We start from the raw sequence: 6,390 nt of genomic DNA, 5'->3' as shown, positions 1-6,390 counted from the left end.
GTCTCAGGGAATCAACAGGGCAGAGCAAACAGCTAGGGCTGATGCTCAGTCCTACCCTAAGAGGCCCCGAGTCTCAGTGTCTCGGTAATCACTGCAAGCACCTATGAGAGAAAGCCGCCCTCGAGTTCTGACCGATGCCAGACAGTCCAGTTTCCCCCCCTATGAGTCTGGGTCCCCAGAGCCTCGCCCAGAACTGGAGTTCAGAGCAGTTGGGAGCTTGAGACTCCCTCCTAATTGAAAAAGACAACCGCGTCCTCAGTTGCCAGCCCTTTCCGCGTGCGCCTCAGTACCTCTGCACTTTACTTCCGCACCTCCTCTGAGTCTCAGTGTGCTTTTCTCTTTCCTTCTAGTTGTAGAATTTCCACTCAGCCAGCCTTCCTGTGGTTCTGGATGATGTCTGCTTTGTGTTTTAGTTGTAGTTTTGAAGTAGTTGTGCGAGGCAGCAATTTCCGGTGTTTACCTATGCCGCCATCTTGGTTTCTTTCATCTGTCTATTTCCTGCAGTTTTAAATTTTATTAGCACATTGGCACACAGTTGTTCTTTAATCACTTAGGTCTCTGCTGTATCTGTAATTATGTCCCCTTTTTTCATTCCCTGATATTATTTATTACTTCTATTTTTTTTTATATTATAAATCTTATCAGAAGTTGTCAATTTTATTAGTTTCCTTTCTCAAGGAACTGAATTAGGAATTTGATGATCCTCTCTCACATATTTTTTCATCACTAATTTGTTATATCTTCAATATACTCTGCTTCCTTTCTTTGTAGTTGTTAACATAAAAACATCCAAACCTATAAAGAATTTTTGTGAGTTTATTTGAACCAAACTGTCAACAATTGCCAGGAAGCAGTATCTCAAGGGATTGGGATAATGCTCCAGAGAATGGCGGTTTCTCATTTATTTTTACACATTGCAATCAAAGGAAGGGACATGGGTGAATTACATGAAATCCATTGGTGATAGATTAGAGAGGTGGGAGAAAGCAAAGCGGGGAAACCCCTGGAATAGGATAAAAAGTAAAGCGATAGACACATACTTAGGTGGGTGCAGGATAGTTAAGTCAACAAGTAACATGATAACAATAACAATGAAGGAATTTGTGGTATCTGTCCTGGTACCCAGGCACATTAGGTTGTACCCCAAGGGGTCTAGAAAAAGGCAAGTTACAAGTTACTCAGACATTTTAAGGATATGTTATCATAGATGCAAAAAGACAGATAGGCTCAGTTAAGGTAAAGGTTGGCCTTGTCAGTGAGGATACCGGCCTAGGACTATTTACCATAACTGCTTGTAGTTAAAGTTTAATTTCAGAACATCCTTTGTGGTTGCTTTAGGTCTTTGAGTTTGCAAGACTGCCATGCAGGCCTTCTCTGGGCTTGTCAGGTTAGCATGTGGCCCCTTTCATCCACATAGTTTTTCTATTGCTTTAAGAGAAATTTCTGTGGCACTCAACAAGCTAATTTAAAAATTCATTTGGAAAGGGGAAAGGTAGACTATCCCTTTCTAAACCCTCATCACAGTGATATTTTAAGTCACCATACCCAGCTTCTGATGTTCTGCTGGATGTTATCCCTATTCTGCATCTCAGGCTTATCTTTTCTGTAGCCCTTGGCAAGGGCCATGGAAAGAGTAATAGTTGCCCTAGCCGGTTTGGGTCAGTGGATAGAATGTCGACCTGTGGGATGAAGGGTCCCAGGTTCGATTCCGGTCAAGGGAACATGCCAGGGTTGCAGTCTTGATCCCCAGTAGGGGGTGTGGTGTGCAGGAGGCAGCCAATCAATGATTCTCTCTCATCATTGATGTTTCTATCTCTCTCTTCCTCTCTGAAATCAATAAAAATATTTTTTTTTAAAAAAAGAGTAGTAGTAGGTCCCAGGAAATGCAGAAAGGAGCAGCAGGAGAAAGACAACCTCTCATTATGTGGTCTAAAGAGAAGCCAATTCTGTGAGAAACTGGTGGTAAATTTCTCCCTGCCTGCAGCAAAGGGTGTGGTGACAAGAAGATGAGAAGATGGGTACAAAGGAAAATGAAAAGTGATATGCAAAATAAAACATTGTTCCAGTCTTCCAAAATACGAACACAGAGGCTTCCTGCAGAGCCCCTTCCTATGTCTCCAATTACAGGTGTGACCTGCTCCAGAAGGTGGAGGCAAATAAGGCCAGAACCAGCCTCTCTATCCCTTCCCCTCCCCCTCCCTCTCCTCCTCCCCCTCCCTCTCCCTCTCCCTCTCCCCTCTCTTTCACACACAATATCTGTTCCAAACTCTGGAAGCTTCAGGTAACTTGTGCTTTCCACACCGAAGGCCCACTATCCAGCCAGCTCCTGCAGCCAGAACTATGGATGCTGCTCTGGCCACACCATGTCACCTGCAAACACCACTCAAGGATGTTACTAAGGACAGGGACCTCCACTTAAGTGATGGCACCTCACTTTGGGTGTCTTGGGGAGCGGGGGTGAAGGGATCCCTCCCTCCTTCTCAGCCTGCTGCAGAGCCCACAAGGTAGCCCCAGGCAATCGTTGTGTTTCTTCAGGGCCCATATCAGCAGTTAGGGATGGGAGAGTCACCTCGTAGCCCAGAACCTCAACCCCCAGTCCTCCCTGGGTCCCACACCAGCCAAGTGCCAGCTGCCTCTCCTTTCAGAGCTACCCCTCAAATGATCCTTTCCCATCCAGCCTTTCCAAGGGCAGCCCAGGATGGTCTCCAGAACACACAGGAATTCTAATTATACCCCCTTGCCAATACAATTGGTTGTTGTCGAGGGGAGCCCCTTTCCCGACATAGAAATGCCTCTTCAATTATTCAAAGATAATTTACCTCCTGAGGTATCACAGAGGACTCTCTGGCCCTTTTCGTTTTGATGAAGAAATCAAAAACCACTCAAGTTCAATCTCTCCCAGGCTCCTGTTATACTGTCAGCCTTCATTCATTCATTTCAAAGACATTCCCAAGACTTTCATCAAAGATAGCATGTATTATTTTTTCTCATGAACCCCACCTATTGAAAGAGCTTTGTCCATTGCATTTATCAGGTAAGAATTTATTAATTTCTCAAAAGCACACCTGACCACAAACTAAAGCTCTGATCACCATGAGGAGACCAGAATACTCTCCCAGAGCAGGTATAATGCTGGCCCAAGCAGGAGGGGGTGGTGGGGAAGGGCCCAGTGTGGACGCATTGAAGCAGCTCCCAGACCCCTTCCCTATCACTGTGAGTCCTCATCCCCGGCCTGGTACCATTGGTCTATCATTTGCAGACTGTGCGGCAGACAAAAATCTGGGCAGTGGGGTTGCTCCAAGAGTGTGAAGCTGAGTGTGGGGATGTGGATTCTTATCCTAGCTCTGCCTCTAACTGGCAGGGTGACCTCCTCCAAGCCTGAGTATCCTCTCTAGGGTTTGATCTCCCGCATGTCAGGGGAGGGCCTGAGTTAGACAATGTCCAATTTCCCTCCAGGCGCTGACATTTTATGATACTAAACTCTGGGCCGGGGGAGTGGAGATAAGAGCAGGAAGACAAACAGTACTGCCTGTGATCAGAATTCCCCGGCCTTCAGTTACACAGCTGATCCGGTCAGCGGTCAGGCCTCACTGAGACACGGCTCCCTGTGGGCATGAAAGACACAGCAGAGCCAAAGTAAGGCTGCATAGTCACACCAAGATGGCCAGGCTGGACATGCTGACACACACTCACATGCATGCACAAGCACACACGCACACCACACATGCATGCACACATAGTGTGCACATGCATGTGCAGGTGCACACATATGTGCATACTCACACTTGTGCGCGCACACACATTCATCCAAAGTGCTGCATGCTATGCACCCAGCACCACTGAGTCTGGGAACCTGCCCACTTTTCTGCCCTAAGTCACGAGCCACCGTTTCTTGGGATCTGTGAGGCTGGGTAAGGGGCATCCTGCTGGCCCAGGGGAGTTGGCCTCTCTGAATGGGCTGAACTCATGGGACTACAGCCTGGTTTTCCAGATAAGACAGCAGGCATGGAATACAGGCTTTCCTCTGCAAATGTACTGCTCTGGGTCTCCACTGCTGGTACCAATTCACCCACATTTATGAGTTTTAACCATTCCCCAGTATCTGCCACAGTGTGATGGAGGAAGGAAGAAAAGGGGCTCTTGTGGATAACTGGGGTGGGGGGAGAGTGGGATTGAGAAGAGTGTATGAGTAGACAGCAGGCAGATGGTAGCTGCTGACTCGGTATTGGCCCTCTCAGGAGAGAATTCCAACATTGACAGCAATATCCCTGGCATTGACCACAAAAACTGGCACCTCCTGGGTTCAAGAAACCTTTCTTGAAAGCATGAATGGCTGGCTGACTAGATGTGGGAGATAAAGAAATAAGACACAAGGGAGGAAGTAGGGTGGGGGGGAGGAAATGAATAAACAGAGGTGAGTGGGGACAGGCCTGGGGGAGCTTTTCCATTGCCATCTGATTAAAAACGGGTTGGACTTGTAGGTAGTTAGACAGACATGAGCAGAGCAAGGAAGATGGGTCAGATACGGAAAGTCACCAGAATGGAAAGCCCCAGGTGACTAGCAATGGCCAATCAATTGTAGAGTGGGACCTAGCCCCCAGAGTGATTTCCCCTCACCTAGCATTTCTGCTGGTAAGAGGATTGGACCCCCTGGCCTTTCCTCCCTAAAGATAACATCTAGGTTTTAAGTTGTATTTCAGCTCCAGGCCCAGATAAGCAACAAAACCAGCACTGGCTGCATGGAATAATGACCAGCTGCATGAAATAAAGACCCCAGCAAATCCGTCAGTGGAGATCACAGTCCTGAAAAGCTACTGAATATTCTATTGAAATTTTTGCCAGGGACCTCCCCTAAAATCTCCACACTTAAAACCTTATGGAAGGAGTACCCAGGGGTTTCCCCTCCTGGGATCATGCCCCTGCTTTTCCCTCCCCACCCTGCCCCAGGCACTTACCATTTCCTTCCTCACTCCCAAGCTCTAAAGGTGCTTCCTTTACCTCTATAATTTGTTTCCTAAGCCCATTTCTTTTCCATGCATTTATTATTTTATTTATTTTATTATTTAAAATGGTTTTTATTTTCTACTAACCACAGGCAAATGCTAGCTGTGTGTCAAGCCTCCCTTCTGGTCTATCCATTGCATGTCCTGTCCCTCTCCCAGGGCTGCACCGCAAGTACAGAAAGGAACAGTGACCTCCCACTTTAAAAAGGCAGGCTTTTCAGACTGTACAGTGTAAATATTTCTCTCTTTTCCGAGTCCAGCCCGGCTAGAGAGCAGTCCGGTTCCTGAATAGGGGCTGCTGGGGATTGAGAAAATGAAAGAGACAGACACAGATGGAAGGAAAAAGCTGCGGGTGGGTGGGACCACTGTCCTCTGATGGAGAGACAGGGACCCAGAGCCAATACAGCCCGTTTATTTTATACAGTAAAGAACCAAGAAGTTTTACTAAAGATCAAGACAAAGGAGATTATGTACATTCTTGGGTGCTTGGCTGGATTTACATAACGAAACCCACCCCCTGACCCCTGGGATGAAGGTCAAGCTGACGACACTCCTGCCTCTTGCAAGACGTGTTTCCAGGAGGTGGCTTTGCAAACGCCGCTGGATTCAGCTGACAATAATTAAAGAAATGCTCATGTGTCTTCCCAGGCTCATCTACAGTACAGAGCTGGTAACTGCCTGGGGAACAGAAGGGAAAGGGTCCAAGAGTCAGTGCTCACAGTCACCATGCAGCTCCCCTTCACCAAACAAACCATGGCCGGGACGCTGTCAGGATACAGGCCTTACACCTTCCCACAGAGTCCTTAATAATGGCCAGAAAGAACCACCTGGTACCAACCCTTTCTATTCCAGAAAACTATTTTTATTAATGGATTAAAATAACATGGACAAGGGGGTGGGGGGAGGGGAGAGGCAAAGACATATGTAACACTTTCAACAATAAAGAATTTAAATTAAAAATAAATAAACGGCCCTGATCTGTGTGGCTCAGTGGATAGAGCGTCGGCCTGCGGACTGAAAGGTCCCGGGTTCGATTCCGGTCAAGGGCATGTACCTTGGTTGCGGGCACATCCCCAGTAGGGGGCGTGCAGGAGGCAGCTGATCAATGTTTTTCTCTCATTGATGTTTCTAACTCTCTATCCCTCTCCCTTCCTCTCTGTAAAAAATCAATAAAATATATTACATAAATAAATAAATAAAATAAATGATAATATGGTGAAGGAGAAGGAGCTGATGCCCAGTCCTGTTGACATCCCTTTTCTTTAGACTAGCTCTGGGGTGGGCAACCCCTGGCACGCGTGCAAAACATGGCACACCAGTAACTTTTGCTGGCACGGGAAACCCTCTCTTATAATCTTCCATTTACAATTTTTTCTTATATCGACTT

Source organism: Myotis brandtii, unplaced genomic scaffold (genome assembly GCF_000412655.1).
Source record: "Myotis brandtii unplaced genomic scaffold, ASM41265v1 scaffold144, whole genome shotgun sequence".
Classification (NCBI taxonomy): Eukaryota; Metazoa; Chordata; class Mammalia; order Chiroptera; family Vespertilionidae; genus Myotis; species Myotis brandtii.
Note: the sequence above shows the minus strand (reverse complement) of the source record.